Source organism: Gossypium hirsutum, chromosome D13 (genome assembly GCF_007990345.1).
Source record: "Gossypium hirsutum isolate 1008001.06 chromosome D13, Gossypium_hirsutum_v2.1, whole genome shotgun sequence".
Taxonomy (NCBI): domain Eukaryota; kingdom Viridiplantae; phylum Streptophyta; class Magnoliopsida; order Malvales; family Malvaceae; genus Gossypium; species Gossypium hirsutum.
This window is the reverse complement of record NC_053449.1, coordinates 12,274,785-12,295,251: the sequence shown is the minus strand read 5'-3', so window position 1 is coordinate 12,295,251 and position 20,467 is coordinate 12,274,785. Positions and strand designations below refer to the sequence as shown.

At 35.5% G+C, this 20,467-nt stretch overlaps 1 non-coding gene across 1 annotated transcript; it reads right to left on the bottom strand.

Annotated features, from left to right (window-relative positions):
* Window positions 1-11,758: 11,758 nt before the first annotated feature.
* LOC121225805 (small nucleolar RNA R71) lies at window positions 11,759-11,864 on the bottom strand. The gene has a single exon (XR_005923708.1). It is a non-coding gene; the product is annotated as a small nucleolar RNA R71 (small nucleolar RNA).
* Between the last annotated feature and the right edge of the window lie 8,603 nt (window positions 11,865-20,467).

Here is a 20,467-nt window from a genome sequence, read left to right as displayed (position 1 = left end):
GATGAGCCTCGCAAGTCATCTACCTCGTCACTACTATCTACAACCTACCTTCCTACGAAGTAAGAGAGGAGTGGGTAAGTTCATTTCAAACTCAATGAATAATCAGGAATCATCAAAGTATGCTTAAAATATAGAGTTTAAAATAGGAAGAAGACTTAGTTTGAAAAATTGTATCACGTGCTGGGTTTACGGTGATGGTGCGAGACCTAGTTCGTGGAACTTGCTTGTCTTAAAGTCATATAAGTTTGAAAATAGTTTCGCATGTACTTACTAAAAATCATACTTAAAACTTAGCTTGTTCTTGTGTAAAAACGAATCTTATACAACATGAAACATGCTCACATACTTGTCTTATCAGAATGGTTGAAGAACATAAAATATGTTCTCGTACTTCTCTTAACTTACTTTCATATCTTATCTTGTATTGTTTTGGTTTGTTGAATATGTGCATCTCCCTAAAAAGCCTCAGAATGACTCAAAGAGTCCTTAACATGTCCTATAAGTGTAGCATAAAGCTAAACACTCTCTTGCACGCCAACATGTCCCATTAAATAGAGCATGGCTCGACATTCCCTTATCTCTCCACATGTCCCAAGGCCTCAATGCCCAATCATAAAACTTATAGGTGAGTACCCACAATCCTTTGGTATACCATTATATCCAACATATAAGCTCGCACAGAAACTTATCACATAGAGCTCACATAAAAATCTCGTAAAAACATAGCTTATAAAACTATACTTTTAAAACATAGGCTCGCATAGGAGCACGTGTAAAACATATCTTTAAAACATAACCTAAAAACATATCTTGAAAACAGAGTATCAGAACTTAAAAAAAGATAGAGTTTTATAGGAAAAACTTGCTCTTGGAACTTATTTTAAAAACAAGGTTCTTGGAAAACATAATAGTTCGCACAAAAGTTACGAACTCTGAGCATTCATACTAATAAACATGATAGTTAGCACACTTAAGGTAGTTCTTAACCAGTCACTGATAAAGCTAAGAATTTAAACGAGTTTTCCTTTGGCTTTATCCTTGCTGGTAGATGGTCTAACTGGTTTGCAACATACATAGACACACAAATTACTTAAACATACAAAACTTACAAAATTCACACATGTAAGCGAACCTAGCTTTCTGGACAGTCAACCATAACAGGATAGAGGCTTACCTTGGTTGTTATGAATTTGGTTTAGAACAGAGAGATGAAAACATAATATCGATGAGAGAATTTTCATGGAATAAGGGTTGTATTTAAGGCATTAAGTGACTTAGTGATATTAGGGTACCTTACTTGAATTAGGAACCTTAGTCGATTTAAAAGATGGTCACGTACACAAAAAGTATATTAGATACAGAATATCTTTATTTCCTAATTTGAATCTGAATCAACTTTCACTGGTGAACCCCTAGCTCAACAAATAGACTAGCAAACCCTAGTTTGCTAAACAAATTGGCGAACATCAGTTTGCCAAACAGATTGGCGAACGCACTTTCAATGAATCTAGTGAACCAATTACCACATCTTTTAGCGTATACCGTTTCACTAAATTTTGGGTGAACTCCTTGCTAAAACTCTTATAGGGAACCCCCAGTTAACCGAAAAATTGGCGAACCCTCACTTGTGAGGTCAAAACTTCCAGACCCTATCTCAGGATATTACAGCCACACTTAATCTCAGTGAATAAAATTTTAATAATTATTGCAAAATTTTGTACATTTTAATTTCTGGATTTTTATTGTGGATTTTAGTTAGGTTAGAATTTTTTAATTAGAATAGGATTAAGGTCTTAGGCAAACAGAGGGATCTTATTAGGCACTTTTTAAGAAATTAGAAGTAAAAATGAAGGGAACGACATGCCCCAAAACACGAAAATGGAAAAAATAAAGACAATGCCACGATACTGAATATCAGTGTTGTGACACTAAGCTTTGAATCTTCTAGGATTTTTAAAATTAGGGGGTGTTACAACACCACATTCCCATGCCGCGACACTAGACTTTGAAACTAAAATATTTTCAAATTCTATCCGTGTCGTGACACTATGCTTCAATGCTATGACATGACATTTCAAACAAAAAATAATCTAAAAATTTGGGCTCGTATCGCGACACCATGTTCTCGTGTTGCGACACGAAATTTTAAACCTAAAACTTGGAGCATTCAAAGTACAGTGTTGCAACACCAACATCTAGTGCCGCAACATCGGCGATGGGTTTGCATGTTTTGACCATTTTGTTGTGCAACCTAATCGGTTCCTATATATAATCTAACCTATTTTAACCGTAATTCCCACCTTAAACACACTCTAAATACGCCCCTAATCCCTCCTAACACCAACATCCTTTGCTGTCGTCGCACCACTGTTGTCGTCTCTCTATTGCTCGCCCCATTAACAACCACCTTGTCACACAACAATACGATGATGCGTTCTACTCTTTTTTTTCCATTTTTTAAGTTGTGTTAGAAAGGCATGATATTCCATTGCCAAGAAGTCAAAAAATATTTTTTAAACCTTCAAGGCAAGACCTTTATTCAAGCCAAGAGCTAGATATTCATTATTTTCGTGAGATCGGTAGAATATTTAACTGAGTGGCGAGGCGTGTGGAAATTCCAACCCTACACGAATATCCCGTTGAATTTTTAGCAAGCCACAATGTTTTCGGCTACAAAAATGTGGTTGTGGTTTTTCTACACGCGTATCTCACTGGCCCTTAATGTTTCTATTGTTAACGCTTTTCAAGCTATGTTACTTTATTGTATTTTGCAACATTGACAAGTTTGTAGTGGCACATGGATTTATAAGTTGATACTTAATTAAATTAGTGGAAAGAAGGTCGGGATATTTTTCCGCACCTCATAATTAACCTGTGCAAGAAAGAAAAGGTGACGATGTCAATGACGGAACAGTTCGTCAAGTCGACCAAAAGCCTGCTCAAGAACTCCATCTATACCTACTATGTCAAGCTCCATCAAAAGCATATCCATGATTGGAATGTTCGACGTAAACAAAAGATGGATGTTTTGCCATCACTAAAGCGGAAGAGCAAGGGAAAGAGCCAAACAAGCCAAGGGTCGAGCGAGATAACTGACATGGAGTAGGTGATCTGGTGGATGCAATTGATGAAACTGTTGGGAATTGAATACACCAAAAGGTTCGGTATCTCGGTTCCAGACTCACCAACAAACGGATACCTACCAATGCAATTTTTTGAGCAAGCTGACGAGGAATTAAAGGAGGGAAAAGGTGATGACAAGGACCATGAAGAAGAGCCAGCCTACAATGAGGACTTCAATGATGTATTCTGACTGGAACAACCGGCTATTGGAGGAGCCAAGATTTGAAATCCAAGTCGTACCAACCCTACTAATTCTGCGAGTGCGAAGGCCGCTACAACTGTCATGGGTCGAGGGAAGGGGCTTATGATTGAGGAGAACCGACCAGATCCCGATTCTAACTAAAACTTGAACTTAATTTTTATTTTAAATTTGGGACTTGTAATTTTAATTTTGGAAGATTTTAATTTTGCTTTTAGACTTTAGTTATGTTAGCTAACTTTTATGTAGGAACCTCGTACGATATGAGGCACTACAAGTTGGAGCAAAACCGGCATAAAGAGGACCACTTGACCATATTTGAGGAACTTCAATGCTTAAAATGAGTAGTCTCTTCTCTTATCTATTGGGCGCACATTAAGTACAATGTGCCAAATAAAGTGTTGGGGGTAACATAGAAATTTTTCAAAATTTTTCAAGTTTTTATGTTATTTTCATTAATTTTTGTTTTTTTGTGTTTGTTTGTGCATCAGCTTGTAACAATACAAGTGATTGGTTAGGAGCATGTGAATAGGATTTTGTGTTTAAATTGTAAATTTAACTCGATAGCAATTGAGATTAGGTTGTTTAATATTACATTAATTAGTTCATTCTGTTACATTGTGAATAGGTGATAGTGTGTTAGGTATACCACATGAAAAATAGGTACATAAAAAGCATATGTGTTTGCTTGAATAATAATTGTTAGAGTGTTAATATTTTGTTACTCGTAATCCGTGAATTGAGACACTTAAGGATGACCTGAGTACCCTAATTTTAAAATATGTGTTTGGTAGACAAAATTGAGCCAAAAAGCCGATCTTAATTTAAAATACCTAGAACTCTAATTTTTTAAAACATAAATCCCTATTTCTTAATGAACTGCAACAGAAGCCCTAAGCCTTAAAATATAATCTCTTGATCCAAAATTCTTGGTCCCTGCACGAACTTAGATGTCAAGGTATTGATATTGAAGGTTAGGTAGATATGATACGGTGGTTTCCAAAATAAAAGTAAAATAATAGTGAACTTAGGGGATAGTATAGTATGGTGAGTATAAGATTCTTAAAAACTTGTGCTTAAGTGGAAAAATCGAAAGATTTATCAAAAGAAAAGGTTTGAAAAGGCTAAAATTCGTTTACTTTGTAATTTTATGAACTAATGTGTATGATATTCAAGGTCGATAGTTAATTGTATATCGTGTTAGAGTTATGTATTTATTCACATTGTTCTATTTACATAGCTTTAAACTAATCTTTGTATGTGGCATGTTCAAGCACTTTTTTATTTTATTTTCTTGTTTATTTGTGTCACACACCAAATCTGAATAACCCGAATTCAAGGTACATAGAAAACAATATGTTTGTTCTACCACATCCCAAAGTTAGTCTGCAAGATTATAGCTTTTGGGGAATTATTGTTTAGGAGAATCGCGTATCCACCCATAGAAGTATATCGAGATTTAATCTTCAGCAAGTTCTTCAATAAAAGAAAGAATGCGATAAAAAGGGGAAAGAGTAAGATTTGTTTAAGTTACTGCCAAAGGTATATTATGCCTAGTTTGTTCAAGTACTGTGACGGGCAAGTCTCAATAACTAGATCTGTTTATAAACCAACTAAACTAATTGGACAAATGGCATTTGGAAAGACTTTCATTTATGTTTCCTTTTGATTTTGTAGGCCATTATGAAGGGCATATTCTGAAATCTTAGGACATTTGTCAAGTTCTACTAAATAGAAGTGGATTATATATATGTGTGAGAAAATTTCATGAGAGGTTTCCTCTTCCTTCAGAGTAATTTTTTACTTCTTTATTTTTCCTTAAGTATTAAATATTATTACTGTTGCTTTTCTTATGTGATTTGGAAGCTAAGGATTCTTGGATAATGTAGAGGTGTTACATCTCCTGGTAAGTCTGATAACTTTGCATGTTAGGAATAAGGATGCTATGAGGTAATTGAGCAGTAAGTTACGAATAAGAAGCCTTGCATGGGGATTTTCTGTAGATGAGTTGTCAGCAATCTATTTGTAAATAGGTATTAATGGTGAAATCACATTTTTTAAGTAGTGTTGTTGTTGATTCGAATTGGATGTTTGAGTCTGAAGCTGGTAGCTATAGTAAGTGAATCTCAGGTTAATCCCTAATATTGACTCCTATAAGTCCATCTAGAATAATCTCTTATGAATGACGTTCCAAAAATAGTGAATGAGTACATGAATGATTGCTAAAAATAAGTATGTATGCTTGAAATAGGTCTTTGTGAGTCCAGAGTATAATGAATTGTGTGTATGGTTGTATGCAATTATGCTGAGTAACTAAGTGTATGTGTTTGGAATGTGTACTATGTTGATGTGTGTGAAGCATGTAATGAAGTATGCTTGGGTTAAGAAGATGAACTAGTCTATCTGGATGTGTCTATATTGAATATGTAATATATGGTTCGAAATTGTTTGGGGGAAATGGGAGTGTCTCTGAGTGTTGAGAGGTTGAGTTGTGAGTTTGGTCGATGTGGTGGTATATGATGAAGTCCGTCGAGACATTAAACACGAATTCTACTATGTAAATTCTGAAGAAAGTCCATGGCCATGGCACATTCTGGAAAGGGTGAATGAGCCGCAATTATCGACTAGGGTTCTCTTCATGTCCCAGGGAGATGATAGGCAAACCTAATGCAATGTTATTTTAGGCAAATCCATATCGTAAACACGGCAGTTATGGGGTGCCTAGGTGGCATTCTGCTAGCCGTTATAGCATACTCTGATTTAGCTTTTATAGAGTATTTTGATATGGCCTTTGTGACATTCTGTTAGCCTATGTGGTATTTTGATATGGCCTTTGTGGTATTTTTGTTAGCCTCTGTGGTATTTAATAAGGCCTTTGTGGCATTTTGTTAGCTTTTATGGCATGCTCTGTAAATTTCCTTTGTGGCGTAATTTGTATGTCTCTTTTGTGGCATATTTCGTTTGACCATAATGGCATACTATGGTAAATCCGTAACAAGAATATGTTTTGTCTGAAGCTTTAATATGTGAAATTTGTGATAAATATGAATAACGCTTAAACGAAGTTTGATTCAGCATGTTCAATGAGAGTATCTGTTGTGGTTATCTACCAACCTATTATATGGGCGTATTCTGTGCAAGAGTCCACCAGTTCGAGTTAGAGCTACTATGGTAGAATTTTGATCTATTTGACATATCTTTTTAGAATCATGTCTTGTTCTAAACTCTGTTAAAATCTATGATGTTTGATATATTGGATATCTAGTGTTCGTTACAAAGATGTGTATTATTCTTCTGAACAATCTGGAGAAACTCTTATATGTATGGTTATGTGTTGGGCTATGATTCAATTTATCAAGATCAGTAAATCCACCAAAAGTATGATCAGTAAGTGATATCTGCCAAGAATAGAGCTTGGGGTTAACTGTTTAAGAATAAATGTTAAAATTTGTTTGAAGGAAAATGAAAAGCATGGTATTCAAATGTCGAGACCTAGAGCTAGCCAAATAGTTGCATGAATGATGATATGGTATGAATGATGGGAGGCGTATAAGTACGAAATTATACAACTGAAAATGGGAAGGTATTTGCCAAAGATAGATACAAGAAAGCCCAATTATTCAAGATGAATAATTTCTTGAAAAGTTAAAAAGGTAAATTATGTTCATAACTCACTAAGTTCCTTTGAAATTACTAGTGTTATGTTTATGTTTCAGGTATTGCCATGTCAGTTTAAGTACTCGAGTAGACGAAGCCAGGATTGTGCCAGAGAAGTAGCATAAGGAGGATACTATACATACAATGGGCATATAGGAAGAACTGGCATTTAGTAGACTACACCATTTGGATCTGTCTTGTGTAACTTAAGTGTTGTAATAAACTTTTAGCAAGACCGATACGATATGTTTTCTGCAAATACTTCTATTTTTCTCTAAGTACAGAGTTTTTAATCAAATTAATGAGAAATGTTTTCAGTAATGAGTTCTTGTCTCCTATTTAAAAAATTCTGTTAAGTTTTCTGTGAATTAATACCCGAAACCCAGAATTGGTGAATCGAGTCGGGGGGAGGGCATTATAGGTTCGCTGCCCAGCTTGCCTTGTGTCATTTCCTTTACCTTTACCTCGTCCGTGAACCCTTGCTCGCACTAGTGTGGGGGTCAAGGTCTAAGCTTGCAACCCACTTTACTTCTGGGCAGTCCCTTATCATGTGTTCTTTGGATCCACACTTAAAATATCCTCTTTCCATCTTGTGACATTCACCAGGATGCCTTCGTTCATAGTGTTTGCAGAGTGGCCAACTTGGCATTTTGTGAAAACCTCCTTTTTCAGCTTGGGTGTTACTCTGCTGTCGCGAATGGTCAGATAAAAAGCTACATTTGATATTCTTGTTAGAGTTACATGAGTCACAATCCCTCTTAGATGTTCATCCAGACTGTCTAGAAACTTGTTTCCCTGGCCTTGTTTTAGCTCGCGAAGCCTTTGCCCTTTTCTCCTCAATAGCCTTCACCTTATCGACCAACTCATCGAAGCTAGTTGTGTCATGGGCTACCAAATAAATTTTTAGATCTCGATGCAACCCAAAACAAAACCTTTTGCAGCAATCCCTTTCTTATGAATTCATCTAAGTTTCATACTTCTCAGTCGCAAAAAATTCTACCTCGTACTCAGCCATAGTCTTATCGCCTTGCACCAAATTAATGAATTCTCAGTTGTGAGCTTCGATATACTGTTCACCTATGAATTTCTTCTTAAATGTTTCCAGGAAGAAGTTCCAAGTTAATCGATTTACAGTAGTTCCCTACTTCACAGTGATCCACCAGCAATGGGCTTCGCTAGTGAGTAAAGACACAACAGACTGAAAAACTATGCAGAGTTCGCAAAAAATACTGCTAAGTAATTGGGTTATGAACTATAAAAAGTAGGAACCCTAACATTTGACAAACTGTTATCTACGAACCCTTAATAACTTTTGGATATAAAAATAACTTTGCGAACTGTGTTCGCAGTATCTAAACATTAGGGAGTAGTTTGCGAGACCTACTCTGTTATAAAAACTTACCTCATAAAGGTTTTAGATTGAGCGAGCTACACTAGAACTGTTGTGTTCCGCGAAGTACTTTGATTTGAAAAATTTAGGTTATCATGTTCTTAATTCATTTCTTCAAATATTTATTACTTCAAGTAAAGAGTCGACTTAGTTCTTATATACGAAGTAAGTTCGCAAAATATTTTCGCTGCATATCATGAAGCAAGCAAAGCGAGTTGACAAGCTTGTGTTTTCTTATGTTTACATATGATTTATATTTTGACTTGTGGTGTGTTGGAGGTTAGGTTGGTGTTAATGGAGACTCACTTAGGTGGCTAATATGGTATTCCATAGCTTGGGTTTGACAATTGGACTAGGTATAGGTTGTTACATTTGTTGGTATTAGAACTCGCTAGAATGTGATGAGCATGATTTTTATTTTGGTTAGTGTAGGATTGGGAAAAATACATTGCCCTGGTTTAGTTGTTTTCTTTTGCAGTATTATGTTTTAGATCACTCTCCGCTACTCACCTTCTTAGTGGATGTGTTTTGATGAACTATACTCGCAGATATGTTTTGGCGAACTGTGTTTGCATATGTGTTTGGGCGAACAAAGTTCGCAAATGTGTTTGATAAACTTAGAATTTATAACTGTATGTTCTTATGTTTTATGTAAGTTTAGAGTAAGTAAAATGTCTCCTAGAAGATTCAATGCGAATGTGAGCCGTCTTAATGGAGCTACGAACCCTTCAAAGGGTGACAAGACTACGATGTCGAATTGTTGGTACAAGCCATGATTGGCCTATTTTATGCATATGACAATTCAATTTCTTTTTTGAATGTTCTCTAAAGTTTTACATTTTATTCAATTTTGACCCTAAAACCGAAATTGCTATAACTTTCAAATTTAAGTTTTAATTTGTAAATTGATCTCAATTCTATCATTGTATAGCCCTCTATTATAAATATTTATAGAAATTTAATATCAATTTCAAAATATTTACACTTTAGTCCATTTGTTCAAAAATTAACAATTAAACTTTACAAACTAGTCATTTTTCATTTCTAAGCTTAAAATCTAACAATTTAATACCAAAAGCTTCAAGATTCAACAATTGAAACTTTTAGAAACTATTTCTGTTTTGCAAATTGGTACACGAGTTAGCTAAATCAAGCTTCTGGGACCTCAGAAACATAAAACTTACAAGAAACATACTTGAAATTGCTTACCAATTGAGAGACCAAATTTGAAAATGCATAAACCCTATATTTTTTTTGTAGTTTTGGTGATAGAGAATAAGATGAATGGAAAATCTTTATTTTTTTGTTTTAATTTTAACTTATATACTTAGTTTAATTTATAATTAATTATATTTAACCTAATTAACTATAATTAATTAACCTTAATTGTAATTAACAAGATTTATTGGACTAAACCACACATCCACCACCGTTTGGTCAATATTTAATGGTCCAATTACTCAATTGGTCCTTCGATTAATTAAAAATCCATAGTGATTAACTTTTACAACTTTTACAAGTTAGCCCTTGTACTTTAATTAACTATCCAATTGACAAAATTAATGGACCAAACTTTAATTAAAATTTATACTAACCTCATAAATATTAAATAATATTTACGGTCTCACTCATCAAAAATGGGGTTCCAAAACCATCGTTTTCGATACCACTAAAAAACGGGTTGTGACAGCTTGACAGTAAAAAACACTGAAGAATCAATACCTGATTGGATAAATGAGCAAGATGGATTATTGGATGAGTTAGAAATAGAAGAATTCATTTGGAACTGTGGTGATTGAAAAAGGTTGTGTAGATGTTTGACAAACTCTGGACGTACCAATATCCAGAGTGTGAATATTGCAACTAAAGACATAGATTTGAGGCAGTGTCTGCAAATATACGGGTCAGGTTGTAAGTAAGTACTCCGAGGATCGTACCCAAGGGATTGTAGTTTGGGAAAATTTATTTTCAAGCCAATTGCTGGGAGTATTTACTAATCTACTTGAGTTATGAATTACTAGTGTTAATATGGAAGCAAAATGATGATAATATTAATAAACTAAATAAAATGAATTAAACCTAAATCTACTCCTAAGTTCTTGTATCGGTTTCTCCTATCCTTCTTTCGACTATGTGAGTTTCGTTAGCCTAGATCCAATTGTTTTACCTAATTAATTATTGATGTAGAGTTCTAATCAATCAACTAGTCGATACCCTAGTAGGATCTTTTGATACATCCACTAGAATAGCGAGTCAGTAAGAACTACTTAACCTTACAGTCCAAACTGGTTTGGGGTTAAGGTGTTCACGGATAGGTCATACCAATTTTGGGTTAATTCCCACCTAAATGGCTTCCTAGGGTTGTCAAGCCTAGGATTTAAGTTCTTCCTTTCTTAAACAGTTGATTTGCTAAGAAATTCTATCCTTCAATCAATTAATATGATTAGAACAGTTGAAACCATGCGAGATATGTATGAAGCATAAATTGATTCTAATCTTTACATAAACATTCAATTAAACAATGTTAAAGAAAGTGATATAAAGAATAGAATAAAGGGAAAGAGATGCTCATGGATTTATCGATGAAAGAATGGCTCTAAAACAATCTCCACTCGCGAGAGTCTCAATTCGGAACAGGATCTTCTTATTATAAGAATATAAAATACCCAAAGTAAAAATTAAGAATGAAATAAAAACCCGAAGTATATTTTTTATCCCCCTAAAATTGTGTGTTTAAACTTATTACAATGGCCTTTATATAGGCTAAACTTGAAATATTAAAGTGCCTAAATTATCCTTGAAGTCCTTAGAGTTCAACCAAGAAAAATACACCTAATTTCCATCCAAAACATCATTATCACATGTAATATTTTTTGGGGCTACGCAGGGCTTAGTTGCAATATAGGCCTGGGATGTTTAGACAGAGAAGACGTGAAAGATCAGCTCAAAGACCAGCCAAGATGGACCTTGGAAATCAAAATGATGGACGAGGAAATAGAGTCGATCATATGCGCAATCCCATCCTTATTGCTGATGATAAGGATCATGCCATAGGACAGTATGTTGTGTCCCTATTAAGAGACCGGAGATTAAGGCACCGTAATTTGAATTGAAACCAGTGATGTTTCAAATGCTCCAAACGGTGAGCCAGTTTAGTGGAATGCCCATGGAAGATCCACACCTTCAACTTTGATTATTAATGAAGGTGAGTGATTCATTTAAAAATAGTTGGTTTTACTAAAGGCACATTGAGGTTGAATTTGTTTCCATACTCATTGCGAGATCGGACACGAGCATGGCTTACTTTGTTGCCACCAAGTTCAATATCTACATGGCAAGAATTAGTATAAAGGTTTTTGGTTAAGTGTTTTCCACCTAGCAAAAATGCTAAGTTGCTAAATGAGATAACCACTTTTCAACAATTGGATGATGAGTCCTTGTACGAGGCATGGGAGAGATTCAAAGAATTACTTATAAGTGTCCTCATCATGAGACTCCACACTGCATCTAGTTGGTTTTAACGGTCTCAACGCATAGGTTGATGGTAGATACTTCTGTTAGTGGTGCTCTCTTGTTGAAGTCTTATAATGAGGCTTACGAGATCCTTGAGAGGGTCGGTAATAACAACTATCAATGGCCAACAAATCGAGCAACTTTATGAAGATGAGTAGCCGGAGTGCACGAAGTGGATGCACTTACATTACTCTTAGCTCAAGTATCTTCTATTTCCTTAATGTTGAAAAAAATTATTTCTAATGGTTTGAATAATTTTTCAGCTCAGTCACCAAGTCAGTTTGATGTTGTTTCCTACGTATATTATGGGGATGGTCATTCTTTCGAGAATGTTCCATCAAACCCTGAGTCAATTTATTACGTAGGGAACCAACACCAAAATAGAAGTGGACATGGATAGCAGTCCAACTTCTACAATCCTTCATGGTGCAACCATCCAAAATTTTCTTGGAGTAACCAAGGAAATGGACCAAATAACACTTTCATGCAGCATAAAACCAACCAATTCCAAAGGTTCAATCAACAAGCACCGAAGCTACAACAAGCTGAGTCATCCAACAGTTTGGAGAAATTGTTGAAGGATTATATGGTGAAGAATGACGCCTTAATCCAAAGCCAAGTTGCAACATTGAAAAATTTAGAGAACCAAATGGGTCAGTTAGCTACAGAGCTTCGCAACTGACCACAAAGAACCTTGCTGAGCAATACAAAAAATCCAAGAAATTTGGGTAAGGAACATTGCAAGGTAGTGGCCATACGAAGTAATAAGAATTTAGAGCCCAAGACGGTTGTGATTGAAGATGAACCTAATAAGAAGGAGGAAAGACAACCATCAGTTGAAACTCCTACACCAGCAGAGTCAGAACCTACAAAATCTGATGAGGTAAAATCTAACCCAGTAAATTCTAATAAGCTAATATCTTCCCTAGATGCAGATTTATCTCTTTAGAGAAGTTGTATGATTCAACCCAAAGTTTCATCACCTCCATCCCCTTAAAAGTTCCAACCAAATAAGCTAAAACAAGAGGTGCAATTCAAGAAGTTTTTGAATGTTCTAAAGCAACTTAACATTAATATCCCATTGGCAGAGGCTTTAGAGTAAATTCCCAATTATGTGAAGTTCGTGAAGGACATTCTATCCAAGAATATAAGATTTAGTGAATACGAGACTGTCGCTTTAACGAAGGAGTGCAGTACATTTTTACAAAACAAGCTTCCTCCGAAACTAAAGGACTTTGAAATTTTTACAATACCCTATCATATTGAAGAATCTTACTGTGGTAAAGCTTTGTGTGACTTAGGAGCTAGCATCAACTTGATGCCCAAATCTATTCAAATTGTTGGGAATAGGCGAAGTAAGACCCATTACTATGACACTTCAATTGGCGGATCGATCTTTAGCATACCGCAAATGAAATATAAAGGATTTTTTGGTAAGAGTCGATAAATTCATTCTTCCTAATGATTTTTTTGTATTAGATTTTGAAGCATATAAGGAAGGGTCGATCATCCTAGGGAGACCTTTCCTATGATCGACCCTTTCTAGCCACGGGAATAATGTTGATAGACATACAAAAAGGAGAACTTACGATGAGAGTTCAAAAAGATAAGGTAACATATAATGTTCTTAAAGCAACGAAATTTCCCGATTTGATGGAGGAATGTTCAGTGATGGAAAATCTAGAAACTTTAGTTTCTATAGAATGGGAGAACAATTTTGAAGACTCATTGGACAACACTGTAAGGTCTGAGCCATTGGAAGATGAAAAAGGTAATGAAAACATGGCTTTAATGGAAGCCAATCTAAAGGACTATGTACAACTAGCATGATTTACACCACTAGAATTAGAAGTTTGAAAATTAGCACAATCGAAGTTGTCAATCAAAGAGCTGCCCAAACTCGAACTTAAGGTACTTCCTTCCCATTTAAAATACATTTTTAGGTAATTGTTCTACTTTGCCTGTGATTGTTTTAGCAAAATTAATAGAACAATAAAAGGAGCAACTAATTACTGTTTTAAAGAAATTTAAAAAGGCAATTGGTTGGTCCGTAGCTGATATTCGAGGTATAAGCCCTTCTTTCTATATACATAAAATTATTTTAGAGGAGGGCGAAAGAGCTAGAATTGATGGGCAAAGAAGACTCAACCCAATCATAAAAGAGGTAGTTTGAAAAGAGGCGATCAAATGGTTAGATGCGGAAATTATCTACCTCATCTCAGATAGTTTATAGGTAAGTTTGATACAATGTGTACGAAAGAAAGGTGGAATTAGGATTACCGAGAATGAATGTAATGAGTTAATCTAGATGAGAACTGCCACGGGTTGGAGATTTTGTATTGATTACAAAAAATTGAACAAAGCCACTCGAAAGGATCATTTCTCATTGCCTTTTATGGATCAGATGTTAGATCGACTGGCAGGTAATGAATATCACTGTTTCTTAGATGGATATTTGGGATACAACCAAATAGTTGTAGCCACGAAAAACCAACACAAAATGACTTTTACTTGCTCATATAGTATGCTTTCATTTAGGTGAATACCTTTCGCTTTATGTAATGCACCTGCCACATTTCAGCGATGCATGATGGTAATTGTACAGCCCAATTTGCCCGGGGCCTAGGCAAACCCAAAAACAAAATTAACCCGAGCCCACTACAAACCTAGCCCAAACTAAACCAACCCAAACCTCAGCCCAAAGAGCTTAAAATTTTCAGAAACCCTAGGGTCCCCTCCCTCATTCGCGCCGCAACTGCCCCATGTGCACCTTCAGCGCGCACCACGCCCGATGACGACGCCTCCACCCATGTTGCACGGAAATGGCAAAAACTCCTTCCGTTGACTTCACAGTGCCTGCAAAAGAGACAAAAACGAAAGCAAGAAAAAGACGAAAGATAGCAGCAGAAAAATAGTGGCAGAAATGAAGTCAAAATACTGCAAAATAGTAGAAAAATATATTGTAAATCGGCTATAAAAAGCCAGATAACAGATTTATATAAAGGGGGGAGAAAACGAATGTAAAGAAAATATATTGAAGAAAATCAATTAAAAAAATCACAAAAACTGAAGAGAAGGTTTTCATTTTTTTCCTCTATTTTTCATTCTATTTTTGGATGCATGTTTCTTTTTCTTTTTTTATTAATCATGTATATATATAAGAATATTGACATGAAATAAAGAGGAAAAGACCGAGAGTTCTTACCTTGGTGTGCCGTCGAAGCTCTTCTCTACTCCGTCCAAATCGAAGTTGGGGAAGAGAGGCTTCTAGGTCCTAAAGTGGCGGAGAGAAAGGAGGAGTCTAGGGTTTAATATTTTTGCTTTGTTTTCTTAAAGAATGGCAAAGCGGTAGGCAGATTAGGGTAATTTGGATTTATTATTATTATTTATTTTTTTAAATTATAAAAAATGGCACCGTTTGAGGTAAGGCCTTCGGGTGTCAAAACGACACCATTTAATGGCCTATACCCGCGCGATGACCCAACCATGGGAAGGATCCACACGTTTTGTCTTATTGGGTAATTTTCGTGTTTGGTCCCTCTTATTTTGTAGTGTTTTCAAATCAAATTTTATTTATTTTTGAATTTCAGCTTACATTTTTTTGTTTTTGTTTCACTTAGGTCTAAAACAATACGCAGCATTTTGGGGGCGAGGAAATATTTCCAATCTACCCCCATGTAATCTGCATATTGCACTTTAACCCCTCGTCTTGTTTATAACTCTATTCTTTTCTTGTTAATTTAGATTTGATTGCGATTTAATCCCTTTTTTACATTTTTAAATTAATTTATTAACTATTTTATTATTATTATAGTGGTACATTCGATCATATTTTCATTATCTTATTATATATTGTCATTTTGAGTTTTACTTATATTATTATTATTATAATTTTATAATGTGTTATTTTATTAACTCAACATAATATATACTTACTTATTTTTTTTATTTCATAATGTACATATTTTCATAACTTGTTATATATATATGTATATATGCATGCTTGTATTTCTTTATACACTTTATAATTTATACACGCCTATATATATTTATATACATAGTTTTTACTTTACTTCCATGAGTATATACATACTTACTTATATTTTACTTACTTTATAATTTATTTATACATACACACATTTTTATAATATATATATGCATAGACATGTACATATTTTGTAACCTATATATATATGTATGTTTATATTATATATATATATATTATAACTTATATGTACACATGTATATATATCTACGTATACATATCCATACTTTATACTCTTATAGTTTTGTTCATTTCCTTTATTTATTTATTTACATTTTCATTATTATTTTGAAAGAATGTTTTAATTTTATTTGCTTATATGCATTGTTATTTTGTATGTCATTGATTTGTCCTTTTTATCTAATTTATTTTCATTGCTTTTACTCGTATTATTTATGCTACATCATTATATTCATTTTTGTTTTCTTCCGCATATTGGCACCGTGTTTTATTTCTACTATTTCGTCTTAGATTAATTTTATTCAATGTATAAATTATGATTTTTGAATAAGAAAAATCTCGTGTTTAGATTCGAGAAGGTCGTACGCTAACTTACTAGGTTTCAATTTTCACAATAAATCTAAATACACAAATCTTTTCAAACTCAAGTTTTTAACTGATCTCGGGAATTAAGAAAAGACCGTGTCCTAACTTACTGGACATGATCCCTTTTTTTAAACCCGAGATAATTAAATATCTTTTTAAATAAGTAAATTTTTGGCATTCATTCGCGCATTGAGAATTCAAGACATTGTGTTCTAACTTACTGGAAATTTTATAAGCAAAATGTGCCCTTTTCTCGAAATTTTTTAACGTTTCAATAAAGGATCGTATTTTAAATATCTTAAAATTTTTCAATCTTTGACACTAAGACATTAATTAATCAACTAGGTACTAATTTTGGGCGTTACGAGGGTGCTAATCCTTCCTCGTACGTAACTGACTCCCAAACCCGTTTTTCTAAATTTTGTGGACCAAAATCGTTATTTTAATAAAACCAAATCTTTTATTAAAAACAACCATTTTATAAGGTATCCCGGTCACACCTCATCAAAATAGATTGGTGTCTACTCCCATTTTCATTTTCATTTTTCAAAAATCCAAGTCAACCCCGTTTTATCAAAAAAAAATGGTGTCAACAGCTTGGCGACTCCACTGGGGACTCAAAATAAGAGAGTCGAGCCACGAGTTGATTATTTTTTGTCTTTTGCAAAAAATTGAAAACTTGATTTAAATATATGATCCTTTCGTTGCATTTCATCTGTCTTTATTATGATATTCATCATTGTGGTTTATAATTGTTGTGTTATTTAAAGTTTTGGTATTTTTCTGCATATTGCATTGCATGACCGTTGGTCACACCCTTTTAAGTGGGAGTGAGAAACTACGCCTTCATGAGTTTTCACCTTCGCATGGGATAGTGAATCGCTTCCGGGATGCATCCGTACCTATGTCTTCGTGAGATTTTCATCTCCTCATGGCCATAGGGAAATGTATTCCCCTGAATTGAACTCGGTCCATATGAGCCTATAATGGGTGAGGATCGAGGAATCTACTAGTTCGGATACCTTTGCTCTAGAAGCCAAGCTGCATGTAGTGAACCTTAGGAACTCACCCTAGGTAGAACCACACCTTAATCTTGTTAGATACCCGAATATGTGTTTTATTGTTTCTGGATTGTCTTGGATTGCATGTTTATATCTGATACTAACTTTCTGCGTTTTACTTTGAATGCATGACATTTCATCTACGTGGCACTTCATCATAAAAGGCGTTAGTTCATATTCGGTTGCTATATAAAAGCTTGTCATGGAAAAGGGATTCCTTGATAAGGTGGAAGACAATGAGGTCGTCCGAGCTTGGTCAGAAACTACACAACACGAGAAAGGTGATAGTTTGGCTAAAGGATATATATCAGAATTGTGGGACTTTACCTGTATTAGTGTAACTCAGAACAGTTTACAAAAGCTGAAGGAAATCTGGGATTAGTGGAACGAGGGGGTCAGACAGCTATTCTATTCTAATTACGGGGATTTGCCGTATCTGCTAGATATGAAGGTAGAAAAGCGTCTATTTCGGGCTCTCGTACAATTTTGGAACCCTGCCTACAGTTGTTTCACGTTCAGAAAAGTCGACTTGGTGCCTACGGTAGAAGAATACATGGCTTTACTTTGATGTTCAAAAATTCAAGTCGATAGGGTCTAATTGAGAGCTATAAATGTACCGACCTTCCTAAAAAAGATACTCATGAACATAACCGGGATGAACGAGCAGTGGGTTACAGCTCGAATCCAACAGAAGGGGGATAGCAAGTGCATTCCTTGGAAAAGTTTGAAAGATATAATTCTAGCACACCCAGATATGAAAAAGAGGGTAGACGTCTTTGCTTTGAGCATATACGACTTAGTGATATTCCCCAAGGCTTTGAGACATATTGATGAGGCAGTCACCGACTTGTTCGACCGACTTGATAAGAGGGTTACATAAGTCCCAGCGATTTTAGCAGAACCATTCAGGTCGCTAAATGTCTTTCGGAGAGTGGGTGAACGTAGCTTCGTCGGATGTGTGAAACTTTTACTCGCATGGTTCCACAGTCACTTCTAGAAGATTGATAAGGTTTCGTATCGGGTCTTCTCTGAAAATTATTCACCACTGAAAGCGATAGTAGCTACACCGAGGAGGGATGACATCTCAGAGGAGAAGTGGATGGCAATTCTGCAGAATCCGCGTGAAGAAGACGTCGAATGGAAAGCCTCGTGGTTGCTTCCAGATGAGATTTTGTATCGATGCAGCGACCTTGACTGGGTTCCCTTGTCGGGGATTAGGGGAGCTGTTAGTTATGCCCCATTGCTAGTGCTTAGGCAGTATAGGTCAAGACCGTTTATACCCGCAACACACGGACTAGCCGAGTGTGAATTCTCATACAAAGCTGATGGATATAAAAAGAAAATTTGAGAAATGTCCAATGCATGGAACCAGACTCGTCGGATGGAGAGATTAGCCATGGGCTCAATGACAACTCCTGAGTATAATGAATGGTGGGTTAGAAGAATCAATGATAATACCCCCGAGCTGAGTCACGAAAACAGTCAGTCGATAGAGGAACAATTGCGAGTTGTCCCTTCTGAACTAGAAATCATAAAGCAAGATTTTGAAAGAAGAAATGTAGAATTAGAAAAGAAGATAGAACAAATGGAAGAAGAAAAAATGAACTTGAGATTAGATGCGGATGTCCAGAAACTTGAGGCAGAAAGGTTAAGAAAAGTTAAAACTAAAGTTGATGAGGATCTCGATAGCTTGAAGACAGGTTATAAGAAGCTGCGCTTATCGATAAGAACTTCCGGGTTGGGAAAAACTTGGGAGCAGTGACGTGAAGAGATTCAATAAGAAAAGAATAAAGCCGATAGCTGGGAAAGGAAGTTCCAAGAAGTCCAGACACAAAATGAGGCTCTAAAGAAGAGATTGTCAAAGAACCAAAAGGAAAAGGGAGAACTAGAGAATAGGGTGATTGAGTTAGAAGGATCTCTCCATTGGCATCGAAATCGAAATTTTGTGATGGAATTGAAAGCAAGCTTGAACAAGATTGAGGAAATGAAAGAAAGGATAGAAGAGTTAGAAACGACACTGTAAAATTGTGAGATCCGGATCGAGTATCTGGAAGCTAATGAAGATCGTCAGATTGAACAGCTGCACCACTTACAGAACCAAGTCAAGAATAGATATCATATTATGGGAGAAGCTGTGGTTCAGATTCGAGAGGTAGCTGATCACCTGCAGACTTTGGCAGTGCAAGCTGATACACTGAGCGTGAAATATGAGTTGGAATCAAATCGGGGACAGGAGTTAGCCTCGTTACTTAAGAAGATTAGAGTTCTAAGCATTAGGGCTAAGTCGTATCTGTAATTCATCTTATGTAAAGAAATTCGATTTCTAGTAAAGTTTTCAAAATGAAATTGAATTAGAATTGACGCCTTTTTGCATTCATTTCATGTATTGCATAGCATCATATGCATTAATGACAATTAAAAGATCCTAATTAAATAAAATTATTTCAGTTATCCTGGAACATCCTTACGGCACAAGAAAGAAAATTAAAACAATGGATCAAAGGTTAGAAAGGTTGGAACAAATGAAAAAAGAAATGCAAGATAAGATGCAAGAACAATCGGATAAAATCCAATAGGAAGTGCTAGAATCCCAAAAGACTATGATGAGCCAAATGGCACAATTATTGGCTGGAGGGAATGATAAAGGAAAAAGCCCTGTAACCAATTCTGGGATTGATCATGAGGACCCTATTTATCCTTCAGGTTTTGCCCCAATGAACACTCAGGCACAACTGGATATATGTCCACAAAGAGTGCCTGTTCACATCAGACCTCAATACCAAGTCGGCACCTCGACAGTGATGAACTTTCAGACAAGCTTGGGTTCTAACCCATGAGATAATCCAACCAACCTTGTTGTCCCTGATCTGGATGATGTAGCGGAAGTAGAGAAAGCAAGGGTGGATTTACCGAAGCAACTTGAAGATAGATGT